General features: G+C 43.9%; 1 long non-coding RNA gene across 1 annotated transcript in view; it reads left to right on the forward strand.

Annotated features, from left to right (window-relative positions):
• Positions 1 to 23,296, forward strand: part of LOC130293167 (uncharacterized) — a 53,972-nt gene extending 30,676 nt beyond the window's left edge. Inside the window, exon 3 of the long non-coding RNA XR_008848162.1 lies at positions 23,131 to 23,296. This is a non-coding gene — a long non-coding RNA (uncharacterized LOC130293167). The remainder of the gene's footprint in view (positions 1 to 23,130) is intronic.
• Positions 23,297 to 23,857: the final 561 nt, after the last annotated feature.

A 23,857-nucleotide genomic window follows, 5' to 3' on the forward strand; every position in this document is an offset into this window, starting at 1 on the left:
GCCGGCCAGAGCAAGTAAAAACTAATTACTGATACTAAAAACCAGGGGGCCTCCAGCTGTTGTGAAACTACAACTCCCAGCATGCCCGGACCGGCAAAGGCTGTCCGGGCATGCTGGGAGTTTTATTTCACAACAGCTGGAGGCCCCCTGGTTTTTAGTAGACAGTATTAGTTTTTACCTTCTATGGCCGGCCCCTGCCTGCAGCCGCACACGGGAGCCGGGCCGGACACATAAAAAGAAGTATTCCTATCCCGGACATCCCTGTGTGCCGAAAAATCTTTACGGGACATAAGGATGTCCGCCGGTCACTTACCATTCCCTAGCCAACGCGCGTCCTCCTGCGATGATCCTCTGGTCCTCCTGGTCCTCCGCCTCTATGGTTGTACATCAGTGACATCCCGTGCGTACAACCATAGAGACGCAGGAGGACCAGGAGGACCGCAGGATCATCGCAGGAGGACGCGCGTGGGCCCAGGAATGGTAAGTGACCGGCGGCGCGTTATCATCTTCAGTGTTCCGGTCACCACTCCCCCGGTACTGGCACCTCCTGCTATGGTCCACAGGCCATAGCAGTAGATGTGACCCCAGGCCGGAGGAGCGGTGACCGGATCACAGTGGGGGCAGTACAGACATACAGCCTCCAGCCATACACTTTATGTGTAAGGGGGGGGGGGGGGTGGAGCTGACAACCTAATGTGGGGGGAGCTGCCTTCTATTATGGGGGGAGCTGCCTACTATTATGGGGGGAGCTGCCTACTTTTATAGGGGGGGCTGCCTACTATTATTGGGGGAGGTGCCTACTATTATGGGGGGAGCTGCCTACTATTATGGGGGGATCTGCCTACTATTATAGGGGGAGCTGCCTACTATTATGGAGGAGCTTCCTACTATTATCGGGGGAGCTGCCTACAAATGTGGGGGGAGCTGCCTACTATTGTGGGGAAACTGCCTACTATTGTGGGGAAACTGCCTACTATTGTGGGGGAGCTGCCTACTATTATGGGGGGAGCTGCCTACAAATGTGGGGGAACTGCTACTAATGTGGGGGAGCTGCCTACTAATGTTGGGGAACTCCCGACCTAATGTTGGCAAGCTGGCAATCTAATGTGGGGGAACTGGCAACCTAATGTGGGGGAACTGCAACCTAATGTGGGGGAACATGCTACCTACCTAATGTGGGGGGGAACTATACTGCCTACCTAATGTGGGGGGGGAACTATACTGCCTACCTAATGTGGGGGGAACTATACTGCCTACCTAATGTGGGGGGAACTATACTGCCTACCTAATGTGGGGGAACTATACTGCCTACCTAATGTGGGGGGAACTATACTGCCTACCTAATGTGGGGGGAACTATACTGCCAACCTAATGTGGGGGAACATGCTGTCTACTAATGTGGGGGAACATGCTGCCTACCTAATGTGGGGGGAACTACAAGGTACTGTACATTGCGGTAGAGGGGTAGTCTTATATGGCGAGTATATCCCCAACTCTACATTTTAACTATAAAAGTTGGGGGTCGTCTTACACAGCCAATTGTCTTATATGCCGGCATATACGGTAATACTTTGCTGGGTTCTTCTCACTTTTATGTGTGAAAGATACAACACCTTATGATTATATTTCTAGTGGTGCAGTTTTTGTGGAGATCGGAATCAGGGGGCTCTGACCGTATCAAAGATGTAGACAACATATATGGACAGAAAAAAACAGCATCTCTTGGCACAAACCACTCTTCGGGCATAGTTGATGTATAATTACAATCACAGTTTATTCCAATACCAAACACAAATTGTTTTTGAGGCAGTCTACCTCTTCCTCAGGTGTACAATGGCTGTTGTACATCTGAAGAAGATAAGAATTGTCTTGAAATGCTTTATGTGTATGGTGAGGAGTGGTTTGTGCCCTGTTAATTTTTTGTCCTTGAGAAGGCTTAAGTGCTACTTTGCCACATAAGATGACACCAATGACACATATTAGGTGGGGACATGTTGCTGATTTTCCAGGGAAGATCAGGAGCATTAGGTGATACCATTGGGTAGTACTTAAAGGGGTACTCCGGTGAAATTTTTTTTTTTAAATCAACTGGTGCCAGAACGTTAAACATATTTGTTAATTACTTCTATTTAAAAATCTTAACCCTTTCAGTAATTATCAGCTGCTGTATGCTCCAAAAGAAGTTCTTTTCTTTTTTTAATTTCTTTTCAGTCTGACCACAGTGCTCTCTGCTGACACCTATGTCAGGAACTGTCCAGAGCAGAAGCAAATCCACATAGCAAACGTATCCTCTTTTGGACAGTTCCTGACATGGACAGAGGTGTCAGCAGAGAGCACTGTGGCCAAACAGAAAAGAGTTCCCCTTTAAGCTAAAATATTTAATGTGTAATACAATATATAGTTTTTTTTATTTGTCTTTAACATAGATGTGTGTGTAATTAAAAACATACACATATAATGCATTCAGAAAGTCTGTTATGCTGCAAAAAATAAAAACCAAGGTTTCACGCCCATAATTCTGCACTCAGTACCCATAATGACAAAGTGAAAACAGAATGCTAAAAATCTTTGCTAATTTATTGAAAGGGCAAAAAAATAAAAAAAGGAAATATGGCATTGACATACTGTAAGTATTTATACCCTTTAGTAAGTAGTTTTAGCTCCTTTGGAAGCGATTGCAGCCACCAGTATTTTTGGGGATGATGCCACAGGTTTGGGGATTTTCTGCCATTCTTCTCTGCAGATCCTTTCAAGCTCTGTAAGGATGGAAGTAGAGTGCTGGTGGACAATCATTTTCAGGTCTCTCAAGAGATGTTTGATTGATGTAATGGGAAAGGTTGAGTCTAAACCAGTACTGCTCTAAAAACACGTAAACCCAGAAAATGGCTCCTGATAGCTGTTCTTGGGTGCAAACTTCAAAGACATATGTGGCTTCAATAATATGGCAAGGTATACCTTGGCCGGAAGAAGCGTCCGCAGGTGACACAAAACTAGTAGCCAATAGTGATGTTGTGAACATAAAATTTTTGGTTGGCGAACGTGAACTTCCGCATATGTTCGCAAACCGGTGAACCGGGCGAACTGCCATTGACTTCAATGGGCAGGTGAATTTTAAAACCCACAGGGACTCTTTCTGGCCACAATAGTGATTTAAAAGTTGTTTCAAGGGGACTAATACCTGTACTGTGGCGTGCTGGAGGGGGATCCATGGCAAAACTCCCATGGAAAATTACATAGTTGATGCAGTCTGGTTTTAATCCATAAAGGGCATAAATCACCTATTATTCCTAAATTCTTTGGAATAACGTGCTTTAGCCCCCTTTAGGCATCACATAGATAGATCCCGCTTTAGGCAGCACATAGATTCCCCCATATTAGGCAGCACATAATTAGAGACCCCCTTTAGGCAGCACATAGTGGGATTTGAACCCAAGGCCCCAGCGCTGCAAGTCAGCAGTGCTAACCTCTGAGCCACCATGCTACCCTTACCATACATCTAATATGCACAGTTGCTAAAATGGACAGAGATGTCAGCAGAGAGTACCAGAAAAATTAGGCATGTACACATGGCTCAAAAATATGGTATTGTTGCAGCCGCAGCTGTAGCAGCACCCAGAAAAATTGCAGCAGCATAAAAAGTGCAGCACCAGAGGCCAAGTTTAATTCGAGTTTAAATTATCAGAAAGTCCAGAAGACTCTATGATGCAGGACGGTGAAAATCACAGAGAAATCCTTTTCCAAATAAAAATTTTAATCAAATCAAGATGAAAGCAGCGGCCAGAAAAATTGCAGCAGCAGAAAAAGTGCAGCACCAGAGGCCAGAAAAATTAGGCATGTACACATGGCTGAAATATAAGAACAAGTGCATATCCAAGAGTCCAGAAGACTCTATAATGCAGGATGGAGAAATACACAAAGAAATTATTTTCTAAATAAAAATTTTCATCAAATAAAGAAACAGAGTTCTTCCCTATCTGTATTTCACTTTTGAAAATTTAAGTAAAAAAAATCACACACAACAAGCATTCCTTTGTGTAATGGTTAGTTAAATTATGTAAAATTTTCATAAAGTCCAGAAGACTCTATAATGCAGGATGGTGAAAAACACAAAGAAATCCTTTTTAAAATAAAAGGGTCCCTCAACAGGCACAACAGCATGAAAGACCCCATTTGCTCATGGTTGGATGCCGAGCTACTCATGTCCCGTTCCTCGTCCTCAGTGATATCAGCGAAGGTATAATCTTCTTCCCCCCAGCCATGTACAACACCAAGGGAACCAGATAGGTGACAATGAGCACCCTGGGATGCCTGTTGTGGTTGGTCTTCCTCCTCTTCAAAGCCACATTCCTCCTCTGACTCCTCTTCCTCACAATTCTTTTCCAGAATTGCCGCAGGTCCAGCAAGCGATGCTGATAAGGCTGTTTCTGGTGGTGATGGTGACCACAACTCTTCCTCTTCACGCTCATCTACTGCCTGATCCAGCACTCTTCGCAGGGCACGCTCCAGGAGGAAAACAAATGGTATGATGTCGCTGATGGTGCCTTCGGTGCGACTGACTAGGTTTGTCACTTCCTCAAAAGGATGCATAAGCCTACAAACATTGCGCATGAGCGTCCAGTAACGTGGCAAAAAAATTCCCAGCTCCGCAGATGATGTCCTAGCACCCCCGGTCATACAAATATTCGTTAACGGCTTTTTCTTGTTGGAGCAGGCGGTCGAACATTAGGAGTGTTGAATTCCAACGTGTTGGGCTGTTGCAAATCAAGGGCCTCACTGGCATAATGGACAGAGATGTCAGCAGAGAGTACCAGAAAAATTAGGCATGTACACATGGCTGAAAAATTTGGTATTGTTGCAGCCGCTGCTGTAGCAGCAGCCAGAAAAATTTCTGTTTGTTTCCCAGCCAGAAAGTGCCCTAAAACATTGCAGCTTGAACCATAGTTGTTGGCGGATAAGTCATGCAAGTCATCCTTGGTCGCCACCTTACCCAGATGGAACGTGATTGGTCGGATTCTTCAAAAAAGAGTTGCCACCGATGCCTCTTGGAATTCTCCAAAGAGGAAATACACGTCTCATCCCTGATTGGTCGCCGCCCGGACCTGCTGAGCAGCGATTGGTCGAATTCTTCAAAAAAGATTTGCCGCCGATGCCTCTAGGAATCCCCCAAAGAGGAATTATACATCTTATACACCATATCTTATACACCAGCGATTGGCTGAAAGATTTGAAAGATATCCTGCCGCCACCAGCGGCAAAGACTTGCAACCTGAACTCCTACGTCCCCTCTCTGATTTGCTCACTCGACATCCCAAACAGCCAATCAGATTTAAGCCTACCATCCCCATGCCCATGTTTGGATGACATCCTCTCACCAAATTTTTCCTATGACAGCGTAACTGTACACAGCCATGTACGGCACGTTCCTGATTGGTCGCCCCCATACCATCCAGCAGCGAGCGACCAATCAGCTTCAAGAGGCCCGTCTTCATTCAAAATCCACCGCGGCAACCCTGCACAGCGTCACCAGGTTTACCCAATGCGCAGTGTAAGTGATATACCTGCCCTGACCATGCTTTGCAGACCAGGTATCAGTGGTCAGATGGACCCTTGCCCCAACACTGTGTGCCAGACATGCCATTACTTCCTGTTGCACAATTGAGTACGGGTTGGGGATTGCCTTTTGTGCACAGAAATTTTGGCCAGGTACCTTCCACTGCGGTGTCCCAATAGCTAAAAAAAATTTTTAGCTATTTTTTTAAATTAATTTTTTAAAAGCTGGCGGGCTATGAGTTCAGACAAGCCAGCTGTCAGACGCAGGGCTAGGGGGTGACCTTGTGACATTGGCATCTTACGCTCAAACATGTCCTTGACAGACGTAGACGCTGTAGGCCTCACACACACGCTTGCAGACTACTAACTGCTATTCAATCTATTACAGTCAAAATTTATTTATTTTTTTTCAAATTTAAACTACGGTCACACCACATATGTTTTGCACTAGTGTGACAATGAGCCCTAAGGGCCAAAAGACTCCAAAGTGTGAAGTGAAGTGACTGATTTTATTTCACAGCCAAAAAAGGTATTTTTTTTTCTAATTTACACAACTGTCAACCCACATATGATTTGCACTAGTGTGACAATGAGCCCAGCAGGACCGAAAACTCCCAACTGTGACGTGAACTGACTGGTTTTATTTCACAGCCAAAAAAGGTATTTTTATTTTTTATTTGCACAAGTGTCACACCAAATGTGATTTGCACTAGGGTGACACAATTAGCCCTGCTGGCAAAAAAAACTCACAACTGTGAAGTGAACTGACTGGTTTTATTTCACAGCCAAAAAAGTTTTTTTTTTTTTTTTTTTTTGAACAAATGTCACACCAAATGTGATTTTCACTAGGGTGACACAGTTAGCCCTGCAGGCAAACAAACTCACAACTGTGACATGAACTGACTGGTTTTATTTCACAGCCCAAAAAGTTTTTTTGTTTTTTTTTAACAACTATCACATCAAATGTGATTTGCACTAGTGTGACAATGAGCAAAAAAGGTTGCCAACTGAGTTCCCCTTTTAAGCAGAGGTCCCCAACCAGGGTGCCTCCAGCAGTTGCAAGACACACGGACTGAACTTATAGCCCTTTTAATACTGTAGTTAGTTGCTTGAAGGAACTTAAGTTTTACACTGGAAGACCCCGTTTAACCAGCGGTTCCCTCCCAACTAGGGTGCCTCCAGCTGTTGCAAGACACACAGACTGATATTTGAGCCCTAAAAAGGGCTTTTTTTTGGGTGCTGTCCTTAAAGCAGATGTTAGATTAGTGCTTTAGGAGTAAAGTGGACCCTGAATACACCACCTAGCAGCAACCTAGCTTTACCTATTACAGCAGGAGCAGCTTCTCTGTCCCTCCACTTTCTAAGCCTGCAGCATGCCGAGTGAAGGTAAAATGGCGTCAGTGCAGGAGGTAGGAGGGTCTGGAAGGGAAGGACTGCTACTGATTGGCTGTAATGTGTCTGCTGACTCTGACTCACAGGGTCAAAGTTTACCGCAATGTTATAGTATAGGGGGTGGATCGAACTTCACATATGTTCGCCCGGCGATGCGAACGCGAACATGCTACGTTCGCCGGGTGCTGTTCGCCGGCGAACAATTCGCGACATCTCTAGTAGCCAATCAGTGGTATGCCCCGCGTCTGAAAGCTTGCCGGCTCTCGTTCCCTGCCATGGAATTGTATTCCTGTTTCTTGCTGCACTAATATTGGAATAAAAATATTCATCACACTGAAAAATTGTTCGGGTGAGTGCAACTTCATTTTTCTTCTACATGTCTTATTATAAATGTTTGATTGAGTTTAATTAATAGCTTTTGCTGGGCCACTCACAGGGTTGTCCCTAAACCACTGCTTTGTTGTCTTGGCTATGTGCTTAGGGTCATTGCTATGTTGGATTGTGAACCTTCTGCCCAGTCTGAGGTCCATCAAGGTTTCATTAAGAATATCTATGTACCTTGCTCCATCAATCTTCCCTGATCAGTCTCCCTGTTCCAGCCCTAAATAAAACAGCATAGTGCAGCCACTGCAATCATTTACTGTAGGGATGTATTGGGCAGGTGATGATCTGTGCCTGAATTCCTCTAGACATGCTGCTTAGAAGTGAGGTCAACACTTTGCTTTGGTTTCATCAGACAAGAAAAACTAGCTTCTAACACTCTGAGAGTCCAATAGGTGTATTTTTTTCCCCCAAACTCTAGACAAGATTGTCTAGAGTTGGCCAATCTACTATAAAGCCCAGATTGGTGGAGGGCTGGATGACATTCTAGAAGTTTCTCCTATCTGCACAGAGGATCTTTGGTGCTCATCCAGAATGACCATTGGGTTCTTTGTCCTCTCTCTTACCAAGACCTTTCTCTCCTGATTACTAGTTTGGTGGGGTGGCCATCTCTAGGAAGGGTCCGGGTTGTTCCAAACTTCTTTTATGTTAATAGAGGCCACTGTGCTCTGGAGAACTTTAAGTGCAGCAGCCTTTTTTCTTTATACCCTTCTTAGGATCTATTCCTCCACACAATCCTGTCTATGAGATATAAAGGCAGTTCTTTCCTTGTGGCTTGATTTTTGCTCTGATATGCATTCTCAGCTTTGATACTTTATATAGAAAGGGCTGGGTCTTTAAAAATAATGTCTAATAAACTTTTTTTTTTACCACAAGTAACTCCAATCAAGGTGTAGCAACATCTCAAAGATAAGATGATAAAAGAAATGGGACCCCCAGAGCTAATTAAAAATGTTATAGCAAAGGGTCTGAATACTTATGCCCATGCAAAATGTTAGTTTTTATTTTTAATAAATGAGTAAAAATTTTAATAAATAAATTCAGTTTTCACATTATCAATATGGGGTACTAAGTGCAGATTTTTTTTTTTTTTATAGCACAAAGCTACTACATAACAAAAGGTGAAGGGGAAAAAGTTTGACTTTCTTCTTGTCCTTGCGACTAAACAGATACATTGTATATTTCTCATCCAAAGCATGCATGCGTAATGAATAGGAAGAGGAAAGGTAAGCCACAACTAAAGGTTGAGAAAAGAAGCAAGCCTATTATAATTCAACAACCTGAGTTTTCTGCTCCCGGACATTTGCTGTTAATGGAAAGACTGGACACCACCGTACACATTAGATGGATGGCCCACCATAATCAGTGGGTTTTGCTGACAATAGGTTAATATGGGTTCAGAATCGATAAGTGTTTATATACCTAAACTGTGAAAACAAAATACTATAGTGAAGCATTTTTTTCAGAGTCTCAATTTACAATTTTTTTGGGGGTAAATTATTAGGAGTTAGAAAGCATCAACAAACAAGGGAACTACCTACACTATCACAATTAATACAAGTAAATTGATGCAAATATAACCCAAATTTTAGTGATTTAACCAAAATCAGATGTAGTTTAAATTTTGGGCCAAAATTATAACTTAAAGCACTTGCCTTGGGACCTCATAACAGAAACAGCAAGAAGATGCCACAAATACAGTGCCAGTCCCAGGAAACAATAATAATTAAAAAGAATATTGAGATGGAAGAAATGTATTTTACAGCCTTTCATACAGTCAATGGGTGGAAAATACAAAATTTCCTTCTCACCCGCTGATATCCTATCCACCAAATGATTGGGTGCAAATTCTCTCTTTTACCAGTAATTGTACTCACCTCCCATGGGTTTATTGCAGAAACTAAGATCAGAACCCTAAATTCAAACCACAAACCATACAAGAAAACAAAAACTCTAGATTAGACTCATACTTGCCCTCCCTAGTTCCTTTTTTTGCTTGAGGCACTGCCATACACAGGTTCCTTCTGCCTATAGTGTCTGGTTGTGATTATCACAGAATTCTGGCACTTAATTAATCTAATACATAACGTATGATAAAAACCGGAAAAAAAAACTATGTTACAGTGGTACATCAGCTTAACCCCTTAACGACGAAGGACGTAAATGTACGTCCTGGAGATGCGGTACTTAACGCACCAGGACGTACATTTATGTCCTAAGCATAACCGCGGGCATCGGAGCAATGCCCGGATCATGCGCGGCAGGTTCCGGCTGTTCATCGCAGCCAGGGACTTGCCGGTAATGGCGGACATCCGCGATCCCGCGGATGTCCGCCATTAACCCCTCCGATGCCATGATCAATACCGATCACGGCATCTGCAGCATCGCAGTCACTTAATTGGATGATCGGATCGCCCACAGTGCTGCGATCATCAAGCACGGCAGCCGGAGGTCCCCTCACCTGCCTCCGCTGTCTTCCATGAGTCTTCTGCTCTGATCTGCCTTCCGGCAGACCAGAGCAGAGGATGAACGATAACCCTGATCAGTGCTGTGTCCTATACAAAGCACTGAACAGGATTAGCAATCGAGTGATTGCTTTAAATAGTCCCCTATGGGGACTATTAAAGTGTAAAGATAAAAGTTAAAAAAGTTTTTAAAAAAAAGTTAAAAAAAATTTGAAAAACCCCTTCCCCCAATAAAAACGTAAATTGCCCCATTTTCCCTATTTCACCCCCAAAAAGTGTTTTTGGTATATACATATTTGGTATCACCGCATGCGTAAATATCTGAACTATTAAAATAAAATGTTAATGATACCGTACGGTGAACTCCGTGAACGTAAAAAAAAAATAAAAAGTCCAAAATAGCTGCTTTTTTATAACATTTTATTCCCAAAAAAATTAATAAAAAATGTATTAAAAGGTTTATATAGGCAAATGGTATCAATAAAAAGTACAGATCACGGTGCAAACATTGAGCCCTCATACCGCCGCTTATATGGAAAAATGAAAAAGTTTTAGGTCTTCAATATAGGGGGATCTTAAACGTACTAATTTGGTTAAAAAGTTCGTGATTTTTTTTAAGCGCAACAGTAATAGAAAAGTATGTTGTCATGGGTATTGACCCAAAGAATAAAGAACACATGTCACTTTTATCATAAATTGTATGGTGTGAAAATGAAACCTTCGAAAATTTGCAAAATTGCGGTTTTCTTTTTAATTTCCCCACACAAATAGTATTTTTTTTGGTTGCGCCATACATTTTATGGTAAAGTAAGTGATGGCATTACAACGGAAAACTGGTCACGCAAAACTCATACTAGTCTGTGGATGAAAATATAAAAGAGTTATGATTTTTTGAAGGCGAGGAAGAAAAAAGGAAAACGTAAAAATAAAATTTTCTGCGTCCTTAAGGCCCAAATTAGCTGCGTCCTTAAGGGGTTAAAACAGGTTCTGTTGTCAACTAGTCATGACTTGTTATTATATGTGCAATTTGGGTGACCATGGGCCCCTGCTGTCAGGCACCAGTGTGACTGCTACCTCTGCAAAATTCCCCTTATAATGAAGCTGTCTGGCTGCCCAGCCAGCAGCTGAATCCAATGAGTCTAGATTCTTCAACCATAGGCAGCCAACCATCTGCTGTCCATAGTGGAAACTATGTTCCCACTTATTACCTCTACAGGCACAAATAATAATTTCCCCCATGATGATTGTTCTTGTCTAAACTTAGCTTAAAACGTAAAAGATATTAGCAGTCCAATACAAACATTACCCGGCACTGTGATTATAACAAGGGACCAAACATGTAACTCCTGCAGCTGACAGACCGTTCCGGTGCTCACATCAAAGGTAAGATATATATCCAAATGGAGAAATGCAAAAGAATGGAGAACTCACCAGGTCCTTTATAGAGAATACTTCTTTATTTCATCTAGACATAGTTGGCGTTCTCGTGGAGTGCGGGAGAGCGGACAGGAACAAGGGGGGGTTGGGGAGTGGGAAGGGGGCGACGGTCCGTATCGCGCAGACAGCTCTTCGCCAGGCCCTGAGGGGCGTGACAAAGCGCTGTCTGAGCAATACTGACCGTCGCCCATCCCACTCCCCCACCCCCCTTCTTCTTGTCTGCTCTCCCGCACTTCACGTGAACGCCAACTATGTCTGGATGAAATAAAGAAGTTTTCTCTATAAAGAACCTGGTGAGTGCTCCATTCTTTTGCATTTCTCCATTTGAATATATAAAAGATATTAGTAATTAAAAAAAAAATGTTTGGAAAAGTTAAACCTTTCATTGTTTAATGTTATATAGGGAAAAACAAATACAAGCAGAGTTTGGAACCAATTTGATTAGTTCCTCTTTACTGATTCATTCCTTGTTATAGAAACAATTGTACTTATTTATATCTCATGGAAAGGTCCACTGGTTTTCTGCTCAACAACTACTTGATATTTATCTGTTAAATAAATGTTGTTATCATGATTACTCTACTAGTTCAGTACATGAGTGGAATCTATTCCGAGGCTTAATGTTTCCAGCAAGTGGAACACAAAACACAAATTAAAAACCACCAAAATTTGCAAACAAATTTGCTAAGCAGAATGTTATGTGATGTTATCGGAAATCATCATTGACATCATCGGAGTATGACTTGTTACATTGCTGACTAAACATAATTAAATTAGTTTACATTTATAAAAAAAATAGTACATTTAGACTTTATATATTTCCATGGACACCATGGCATTTCTTTCATAAAATGGTAGGTTTGGACCGATATTACTCCAAACTTTTACTTATTTGGTTTATGAGGCTGTTTATTTATTTCATAATGCTCTAAGTCAACATAGAGCTCTTCTGATTGTTCCCAAACCTAGAGCAACGATTTTGACCCTCTGAAATGTCACGGTCACTGAATCTGTCAATAGTGGAGATCTGTACTTTTTACCACCACAAATTGCTAGAAGAAGGTATGATATGTGTTTTTAAATCTCTAGTCAAGATCTCTATCTTCCAGTTGGTACAGTAAGGATAGGGTCACATGTGCCGTATTTTGCTGCGTATTTGCTGCTGCATATTTTTCTACCTATTGAAATCAATGGGTGGCAAAATCAGCTTTGTAATTTGCTACGAATTGAATTCAACACGGCATGTGTGACCCTACCCTGAGACAACAATTTTCCTTTGTTCAAGTGATAGCATTAAAGGTAAACTTTTCTTTAGATTTCTCCTACATTGTCTCCCCATTGAAATTAACAGTCCATTTCAAGTTTCCATGATGACCAAATCCTTTCACATTGTCCCCCAACAGCAGTAGCCTTTGCATTTAGATTGCCATTAAAGGGGTTATCCAGGAATAAAAAAAACAAAGCCAGTTTCTTTCAAAAAATGTTCCCCGTCTGTCTCCAGGTTGGGTGTGGTTTTCTCTGAACAGTAGAGTTTCTCTAAATTGAAAACGGACATTTTTTAATGTAAAAGAGCATTTTCTCTTATCTTGGGGCTAAATGGGGCTATGTCTTGGGGATAACTTGTCTTGGGGCTAAATGGCTATGTTGTGAGATTACCATAATGCTGTGGCTATCTTTTTGTGAACTGAGTATTTCCTGTTGGAGTTCGTTCTCTCAAACTACAAATCCCATAGTTCCTTGTTTGTAAATGTGAGGTCACTTTACTCCCTCCCACACATCAGCCACCCCACCCATTGAAACACAAATAAGCAGCAATCCATTCAAAAAAACTGTGTTTTCTAACCAGGGTGCCTCCAGCTGCTGCAAAAATACAATTAGTTGCAGAATGATCTCTATCCTACCCAGCGGTCTCTCCACCCATTGAAGCAAGACAGGCTCCCTTTGCACACTTTACTAGTGATGCTATGTATCGGCCACACTGCAACCTGGGAAAACCTGAGAACTGAGTACTTTTGTATGCTTTTAAAAAATAAATATTGGAGCGAAAATCACAAAAGAACTGCGCGACCACCATCACACACAGGTATAGGCACTATATTACAGCCCCTGTAGCATTTAAAAAAAAAAAAAATCCTGTAATACCCCTTTAACAGACTTTAGTAAACAGACTTATCTCTCATGGATCTAGGCCTCTAAAAAGAGCTTAGGGTTGACAGGATTCATCTATATTCTGCTTTTATGAAAAACAGCCTAAGACAAGTAGGTGTAATGCATGACCACAAACATCAAGTACATCCAAACCTCACATTGAGATGTCTTGTATATGCAGTTATAAATAATTCATATACAGTAGAAGCCATGCATTTACATACACTTAGGTTAAAGCCAGTAAAACTCATGTTTCTCAACACAAACTTTTTATCAACAACCAGGATAGATGTGTTCAAGAACATGTCTATGGACCTCTCCTTTGATGTGCCCTCCTCCTGCTTTTTTACATTTTTATATTTTTTTATATCATATTCATCCATTTTCATATTTTTTATTAATTAATTTCTATATTTTATCAATTAATTTTTATATACATTTTTACTAAATTTCATCAATTAATCCATTCCCACTGTGGCTTAACTTTATATAATTTTAATTTCTATACACACCATAAACTACATATGTACCATTTACATCATTATCAATACATTATCATATCTTGCATTGCAGTTGTTCACTTTTTTATCAAAATATATATTTTTTTTCACACACCTTTTAAGAATTTTACTATTCATATTTTTTCTCATGATTTCCACTATAGTCTTGATCCATAGTGCATCTCTACACATACCCAATGACCATTATTTTATTTATTTTTTTATTTATTTATTTTTCCTCCTGACTCACACTCATATCTAATTCACCATCTTTATCCCTATGTTTTCTTTTCTTTCTTCTCTTCCCTATTCCCATTTTCTATCTGGATCCATTACCCATTTTACAACATACCTGAAACTTCCAGTCTCCCCTTTTTCCTCTTTTCCACTTAGTATTACATCATCACTGTATGGAGACTATATAAAACCAGCATTTCCACCCTTTATCCACACCTATAGCTACTGAAGAAAAGACCCGCGGCCTTGAAACGTGTCTAGCCCATTATCTGCACCTTATCCATAAGTGTATATCACTTCAAATAGACTGTATCTGGCATATTCCAATTGCAACAGCTGGATGCCCGCGATTCCGGGACCACTGCTGCATGCGCGCTGTTAGCACCTTATTCATACGTGCAATCCGCACCACCTGTTACCTGCATCCTCTCACAGCCCCGGTCAGCAGAGTTACTCCTGGACATCATCCTCCCCAAGGCCGGACGCCTCCCGTGCCAGCCCAGGACACTCGGACCCCCGGAGATTCAGCCATTCACCCAGCATACCACCCAGGCGGGCATTGATATCCAGAGTGCCGGACTCAGCCATGCCAGCCCGGACCTGAGGACTCCAAAGGAGGGTGAGTGGTGCTGTGCACCGAGACTTGACATCTTCATCGCTGACAGTGTTTGCCACATTGTCTGCATCACTTGTCCATGAATTTCCTATTGTAGCTATTGTCGCTACACTCACTACCATATACCGTTACTCCGGACACACCCAAACTAATTGTGACTTTTCATTCTGGACATTTCTTGTGGATTTTTCATTGAAATATCCCTATGAATTATATGGACTGAGAACGTTTTCTCCTGATATATGCAGCAGATATTTAATTAATGAATTTTCTTTGGTGCTACTTACCCATCATATTTATTTCATTTTAATCCTACTATATTCTGTATTTTTTATTATATCTATTTTTTACCCAGTATATTCCATTCGCCTTTAGCAAGGGCCCTGCTAGGCGATTGGTCATATATATCCTTTTTATATAATAAAGACCATTTCTTGGATCCCATCTCCACTAGTCTTTTCCTTTTTCTCTCCCCTGTGCTTTTGAGGACTGGTTCACATAAATATTTTTTATTTATAATTTCTACAGATATCAAACAGATCACTTCATCAAGAATCGACTAGACTCCAGTTTCAATGTGTTTGAAGTTCACATGTACAAAATTGACTTTGCCTCAGTGACAGCTCAGTGACATCATGTGAGGTTCCTGGAGATGACATGAGGCCTACATGCCTCTTTTTTTTTTTAGAAAACATGGGAAAATCTAAAACAAACAGCCAAGGTATCAAAAAAAAAAAAAAGTATTGTATCACATTCATCTTTTCGAATAATAATATGGAAGTTTAAATGCCATGGGACAGTGCAGCCATTATACTGGGAAGGAGATGCAGTTTGTCTTCTAGTGTAATAAACAAAAATCAGTCCAAGAACAACAGCAGAGCGCCTTGTGAAGATGCTAGAAGAAACAGCTAAAATATCTATATCAATAAGGTATATATCAATGTATAACTTCAGATATATTCAGTATGTGTGTACAGTATATATAAGGGCTGCAGAGTGCTGTTCTGTTTTTTGGTAATTGTATAGCTTTTGCATTGCAGCCACAGTGGATGTACACCTGCATACTTATTTCACTTTGTTCAGATGTGCTGACTATCTTGCTTTTTTGTATAATCTTTACTTGAGAGGATTAAAGGGGTACTCCAGTGGAATTTTTTTTTTTAAATCAGCTGGAGCCAGAAAGTTAAACAGATTTGTAAATTCCTTCTATTAACCCCTTAAGGACGCAGCCCTTTTTCACCTTAAGGACTGAGCCCTTTTTTTGCAATTATGACCACCGTCACTTTACGAATTAATAACACGAAAACGCTTTTACCGAAAATTCTGATTCTGAGATTTTTCGTGACATATTCTACTTTATTTTGGTGGTAAATTTTCGGCGTTAATTGCATCCTTTTTTGGTGAAAAATCCCAAAATGTCATGAAAATTTTGAAAATTTAGCATTTTTCTAACTTTGAAGCTCTCTAATTGTAAGGAAAATGGATATTCCAAATAAATTTTATTTTTCTTCACAAACACAATATGTCCACTTTATGTTGACATCATAAATGTTACGCCTAGCGCTCAGTGCCTCCTCATGGCCCCCGTCCTGGTGTCACACTGCCCCGTGCCAGGCTTCGCCCTCTGCCCTCCCTCCCCATTCCCACTCCTGCTGTGCTGCCTGCCGTTGAGGAAACCCTCCATTCTTTCCCGGTGTCCTCATCCCAGGGGAGGCAGTTACCGGACAAAGAAAAGGGGAGACCTAAGGGGGGGGTACTGTTACGCCTAGCGCTCCGGGTCCCCGCTCCTCCCCGGAGCGCTCACGGCGTCTCTCTCCCCGCAGCGCCCCGGTCAGTCCCGCTGACCGGGAGCGCTGCACTGTCATGGCCGTCGGGGATGCGATTCGCACAGCGGGACGCGCTCGCTCGCGAATCGCATCCCAGGTCACTTACCCGTCCCGGTCCCCTGCTGTCATGTGCTGGCGCGCGCGGCTCCGCTCTCTAGGGCGCGCGCGCGCCAGCTCTCTGAGACTTAAAGGGCCAGTGCACCAATGATTGGTGCCTGGCCCAATTAGCTTAATTGGCTCCCACCTGCTCCCAGACTATATCTGCTCACTGCCCCTGCACTCCCTTGCCGGATCTTGTTGCCTTGTGCCAGTGAAAGCGTTTAGTGTGTCCAAAGCCTGTGTTACCTGAACTTCTGCTATCCATCTTGACTACGAACCTTGCCGCCTGCCCCGACCTTCTGCTACATCTGACCTTGCCTCTGCCTAGTCCTTCTGTCCCACGCCTTCTCAGCAGTCAGCGAGGTATAGCCGTTGCTAGTGGATACGACCTGGTTGCTACTGCCGCAGCAAGACCATCCCGCTTTGCGGCGGGCTCTGGTGAACACCAGTAGCCTCTTAGAACCGGTCCACTAGCACGGTCCGCGCCAATCCCTTGTTGACACAGAGGATCCACTACCTGTGAGCCGAATCGTGACAGTAGATCCGGCCATGGATCCCGCTGAGGTGCCGCTGCCAAGTCTCGCTGACCTTCCCACGGTGGTCGCTCAGCAATCGCAGCAGATTGCCCAACAAGGACAGCAGCTGTCGCAGTTGACCGCCATGTTACAGCAACTTCTGCCTCTGCTACAGCAGCAACCATCTCCTCCGCCAGCTCCTGCACCTCCTCCGCAACGAGTGGCCGCTCCTAGCCTCCGCTTGTCCCTGCCGGACAAATTTGATGGGGACTCTAAACTCTGCCGTGGATTTTTGTCTCAGTGTTCCCTGCATATGGAGATGTTGTCGGACTTGTTTCCTACAGAACGGTCTAAGGTGGCGTTCGTAGTAAGCCTTCTTTCAGGAAAGGCCTTGTCTTGGGCCACACCGCTCTGGGACCGCAATGATCCTGCCACAGCCACAGTCCAGTCCTTCTTCGCTGAAGTCCGGAGTGTCTTCGAGGAGCCAGCCCGAGCTTCTTCTGCCGAGACTGCCCTGTTGAACCTGGTCCAGGGTAATTCTTCAGTGGGCGAGTACGCCATCCAATTTCGTACTCTTGCTTCCGAGTTATCATGGAATAACGAGGCTCTCTGCGCGACCTTTAAAAAAGGCCTATCCAGTCGCATCAAGGATGTGCTGGCCGCACGAGAGATTCCTGCCAACCTGCAAGAACTCATCCATTTGGCTACCCGCATTGACATGCGTTTTTCTGAGCGACACCAAGAGCTCCGCCAGGAAAAAGACTTAGATCTCTGGGCACCTCTCCCACAGTATCCGTTGCAATCTACGCCTGGGCCTCCCGCCGAGGAGGCCATGCAAGTGGATCGGTCTCGCCTGACCCAGGAAGAGAGGAATCGCCGTAGGGAAGAAAATCTCTGTCTTTACTGTGCCAGTACCGAGCATTTCTTGGTGGATTGCCCTATCCGTCCTCCACGTCTGGGAAACGCACGCACGCACCCAGCTCACGTGGGTGTGGCGTCTCTTGGTTCTAAGTCTGCTTCTCCACGTCTCACGGTGCCCGTGCGGATTTCTCCTTCTGCCAACTCCTCCCTCTCAGCCGTGGCCTGCTTGGACTCTGGTGCCTCTGGTAATTTTATTTTCGAGTCGTTTGTGAATAAATTCAGCATCCCGGTGACCCGTCTCGTCAAGCCGCTCTACATTTCCGCGGTCAACGGAGTCAGATTGGATTGCACCGTGCGTTACCGCACAGAACCCCTCCTGATGTCTATTGGACCCCACCACGAAAGGATTGAGTTATTCGTCCTTCCCAACTGTACCTCTAAGGTCCTCCTCGGTCTGCCATGGCTCCGGCTTCATTCTCCCACCCTTGATTGGACCACCGGGGAGATCAAGAACTGGGACTCTGCCTGCCATAGGAAGTGCCTCTCCCCCCCCTCCCAGCCCCGTCAGGCAAGCCTCAGTGCCTCCTCATGGCCCCCGTCCTGGTGTCACACTGCCCCGTGCCAGGCTTCGCCCTCTGCCCTCCCTCCCCATTCCCACTCCTGCTGTGCTGCCTGCCGTTGAGGAAACCCTCCATTCTTTCCCGGTGTCCTCATCCCAGGGGAGGCAGTTACCGGACAAAGAAAAGGGGAGACCTAAGGGGGGGGTACTGTTACGCCTAGCGCTCCGGGTCCCCGCTCCTCCCCGGAGCGCTCACGGCGTCTCTCTCCCCGCAGCGCCCCGGTCAGTCCCGCTGACCGGGAGCGCTGCACTGTCATGGCCGTCGGGGATGCGATTCGCACAGCGGGACGCGCCCGCTCGCGAATCGCATCCCAGGTCACTTACCCGTCCCGGTCCCCTGCTGTCATGTGCTGGCGCGCGCGGCTCCGCTCTCTAGGGCGCGCGCGCGCCAGCTCTCTGAGACTTAAAGGGCCAGTGGACCAATGATTGGTGCCTGGCCCAATTAGCTTAATTGGCTCCCACCTGCTCCCAGACTATATCTGCTCACTGCCCCTGCACTCCCTTGCCGGATCTTGTTGCCTTGTGCCAGTGAAAGCGTTTAGTGTGTCCAAAGCCTGTGTTACCTGAACTTCTGCTATCCATCTTGACTACGAACCTTGCCACCTGCCCCGACCTTCTGCTACGTCTGACCTTGCCTCTGCCTAGTCCTTCTGTCCCACGCCTTCTCAGCAGTCAGCGAGGTTGAGCCGTTGCTAGTGGATACGACCTGGTTGCTACTGCCGCAGCAAGACCATCCCGCTTTGCGGCGGGCTCTGGTGAACACCAGTAGCCTCTTAGAACCGGTCCACTAGCACGGTCCGCGCCAATCCCTTGTTGACACAGAGGATCCACTACCTGTGAGCCGAATCGTGACAATAAAATGGACATACTTTTGCTTTTTGAAAAAATTAGAGGGCTTCAAAGTAGAGCAGCAATTTTCAAAAATTTCATGAAAATTGCTAAATCTGAAGGGACAGATGTTACAGAACTACAACTCCCAGCATGCCTGGGAAGTCGAGGCATGCTGAGAGTTGTAGTTTGGCAACATCTGGAGGGCTACTGTTTGGGCACCACTTTAACAGTGGTCTCCAAACTGTGACCGTCCAGATGTTGCAAAACTACAACTCCCAGCATGCCCAGACAGCATGTTGCAGTTTGGCCCCCCTAGTGGTTGCCACAGTAAAGATCGTTTTACTTTCACTTTCAATCCCCCCCCCCACTGTCGATTCCCTACCTGAGCAAAGATCCAGCAGGCTCCAGCGAAGATCCCAGGTCCCCAGGCATCTTCTCCTGCAGGTACGGCCTCCATCTTCTTCCCAGAGCCCCTCGACATCCAGGGGCGGGCAGAACGGGGGGTTGCCATGGTAACCCCCTGTCCTGCGCTGCCATTGGTCAGAACTCCTTTCTGACTAATGCCAGGGGATAGGAGTAGATCGCAGCTTTGCGACCTCACTCCTATCCTTTAGGCTGATCGGGGCTGTTGCTGACAGCTCCGATCAGCCCTATTTTCCAGGTGATCGGGTCACCAGAGACCCGATCAGCCCGGAATTGGAGAAAATCGCATGTCTGAATTGACATGCGATTTTCTCCGATCGCCGACATAAGGGGGTCTCAGGACCCCCCTGGGTGATGTGCCAGGGTGCCTGCTGAATGATTTCAGCAGGCATTCGGCTCCGGTCCCCAACCGGCTAGCGGTCCTTTGTTCATATCAGGAACTGTCCAGAGCAGTATAGGTTTGCTATGGGGATTTGTTCCTGCTCTGGACAGTTTCTGACATGGACAGAGGCATTAACTGAGAGCACCATGGACAGACAGAAAAGAAATTCAAAAGGAAAAGTACTTCCTCTTTATTATATAGTGTAATGTCTGTGTAGGGTTATGTTCAGACACGGCCATTCGATTTAGGTTGTGTCTGAACAGTTTGATGTTTCCTGGCTGGGGAATAGTTAAAGCTTTTACCCTTTCACCCAAAGGCTGTACGGGTGTGTCTAGATATCTCCAGCTCAGTATAGGTTCTGGGCTGGTGATTGACATGCTGCTATTAAGTTGTTGGTTTAACACTCTTTGTCTGTTTATGCTACTATTTTTGCATTAGCATGCACTTTGTATGTTCTGGGTTTTAGCCATGGTTATTTAGCATGCTCATAGTAGATTTTAATCTGTGTTTCATTAGTCAGTTTTAGGATAGTATACCTGTTCACATTGTGTGTTTTTGTAACAAGACATCCCTGTTACCTTTTCATGGGGACTCTAGGGAACTGAAATTTAGCACAAGATATCTCCGTGCTCCATCCTGGACTCTGGGAGATTGAGTTTTAGTATCAAAATATTCCTGTGTCTACTGGAGGTTTCTGGGGAATTGAGCTTTTATTCCTGTTTGTTCATCAAATCTATGCTGACTCATCCATTTCCAAGTCTTGTGTTCTGGACCTAATCTGTTAGTTATCTGTGTCCAGTGTGAACAGTGTTCTATATTTATATCCTGTTTAGTTGTCCTGATCTTTAAACTTGGTTAATTCATGCACTGATCATAGAGTTCATGATCACTGAATTAGTGTTTCCTCTGTGCTTTACCATTTGTCTATAGTGTCCTCTGTGCTAACTCTCTGATCTGTGTCCTCTGAACTTTCTCTGTTTATGTCAGTTATCTGAGTCCAGTATTTATAGTGTTTTATGTTCCTGTAATGTTCTGGCTCGTTACCGATTGTGTTTTATTATGTGTTTTTTACGCAACTGCACTTTAGTGCAGGAAGGGACTGGCGCCCAGTTTTTAATCTATTGTTTAGGATAGATGGGCAAGTAGGCAGGGAAAGTGTTTTTAGGGTCAGTTTAGGGTTGAAAAGTACTAGAAGGATTAAGATTTGGAAATGGAAGTAATTTACAAATCTGAATTCAAGTAGAAAAAAGACGTGGTCGCACATCTACATGTTGCATTTTGATCTAATTGCTTCTCAGCATAAATTCAAAAACTAACAGGTTGTTAGTATACATTTTGATCAAAAGGTACAAGCCCACTCGCCACTTCACGGCCACCTATTTAGAGTGGGTCCCTAACGTCCCTAGCATAAAATGGCGTAGCACTGGGCGGCGACCGCCACCGCAACCACCGCAGCACCAGTGCCCACAGGAGGAACGACCCACTGGCAGAGCGGCCCCAATGCCACTCAAACCATTCCCTGGGTCGCACCTCCTTACAGACACGGCGCCACAGCAGCAAAGGACGCCGCACAGCGACCCCACCAGTGTGAACAGGATGTAAAAGCTCACTCACCATGAGCTCCCAGTCAAACTGGGAGACTGCTAGGAATGAAAAAGCCCTTGTGTAGCTAAATACTACTTATATAGGGTTGGGCTGAGGGGGTGGGGCAGAGTGCAGACACAGGTAAAAAAAAGAGGGGATAGAAAACACAATGTGAATTCAAGTAGAAAAAAGACATGGTCGCACATCTACATGTTGCATTTTGATCTAATTGCTTCTCAGCATAAATTAAAAAACTAACAGATTTGTCTGTGGGGTGGAGTGGCCCGTAGTGGGGCTGCCTGGCCACTGGGTCGCTCCCCCCCCCCCCCCGTTGGGCATGGGGTCTCGGAGGCAGTGGTCGCCACCGGGCGCTACGTCAGTGTCAGGTTAGGGACCCACTCTAACGAGGTGGCCTTGACGTGGGCTTGTACTTTTTGATCAAAATGTATACAAACAACCTGTTAGTTTTTTATATTATGCTGAGAAGCAAGTAGATCAAATTACAAATGGTGGATGTGCGGCTGTGTTTCTCTTTTTGTGTTGCATAATTTACAAATCTGTTTAACTTTCTGGCACCAGTTGATAAAAAAAAAAAGTTTTCCACTGGAGTACCCCTTTAAGGAAACAATGAATTAAGAATATGTTCTTTTTGTTCATGAGGCAATATATTTTGGATACTCTAGATAGCCTTTGTGTGGTCAGTTCATTGGATTTAAAAGCATTCACTATCATACCTGTATCTTGAAGCTACTGGGCCCCGGTACAATATCTGTAATGTGGTATTTATAATACTAGCCTCTTCTTATGTGCCGGTAGGACCTCCAGGGCATCAGGGCCAGCAGGACTTCAGCACCCCCTTTTGTTACATCCTTAATTACAAGCCATATCTAAATTTAAAGAGGCCAGATGTGGAGATAAAGATCCTTTCAAGCAACATGTTGATGTTGGCTATGTGCTAAAATAAAAGTATTGTAGGCATCATACAAACATTCACAATCATGGGGAGTGAATAATTTAGAGCTAAAGTAGCGACTATAACTCCAGAAAACTAGGGCAATTTCGTGGAAGTATTCAGGAAGTATTCACTGGGTACAAAATGTGGCAAGAATCACAGTCGATTTCTTCTCAAAAAGTCAAGGAGAAAAACATTTGGGGGTTCGGGCCAAGGTTATATGATGCAGAGCTATTGAGGTAGGCTGGTAAATGATGAAACCTTACTTTGCGGGTGCTTATGTAATTTTTTCTCCTAATTTCTGCTTCACAGTTCAAGCTACTGACCAGATGCAGTTCTCCAAGTCACGGCCCTACAGTAATACATCAAAAGATACTCCTCCACAACCAAGAAAGTGAGAAATTGTGAAATCAAGTGGATTGCGGCATAAAATCTGTTTGCACGTCCACATATGCTGCACCTACTATATCAGCTGGAATGATGCATGTGTAAGTGTATGTATGTTCTGCTTGCATCAGCTTAATTTTATTTCATCGACAGAAATCCATTCCAAAATGATGTTTGTATGTGAGCTGCCAGGAATGATTTTTCTTTGTTTTTAAATATAATGCAGCTGAGATCTTGAAAGGCTTTCTCTTCTCAGTAGGGATCTATATGGCTAATTATTCAAATTGTGAATACCACTTAGCTGTAAGTGGGAGACAAATGCGTATTTTTCTAGGAAGATTGCTATCTAAATATTCTATAATTAATCTATTTATTTCCATTAAAACGAAGCAAAATCACTCATTGGGAAATGGCCTAAACAAGCAGGATTTATCTATGCTGGCTTTATCAGAAGAGAGAGCAAGAAAATCAAAGTGTTCTATTACTTGAGGGCAAAATATAGTAGTAGATTATTATAAAGCAAAATTACATAAAATAGACGTCTAACAAATCACTCAACAGTGAAAAGATAGAGCTTAATACATTAAGAGTTTTGCTGTTAGCATTACATTAAGAGTATATTCTTCTATATTTCCTCAAATGAATGTGATAG

Source organism: Hyla sarda, chromosome 10 (assembly GCF_029499605.1).
Source record: "Hyla sarda isolate aHylSar1 chromosome 10, aHylSar1.hap1, whole genome shotgun sequence".
Taxonomy (NCBI): domain Eukaryota; kingdom Metazoa; phylum Chordata; class Amphibia; order Anura; family Hylidae; genus Hyla; species Hyla sarda.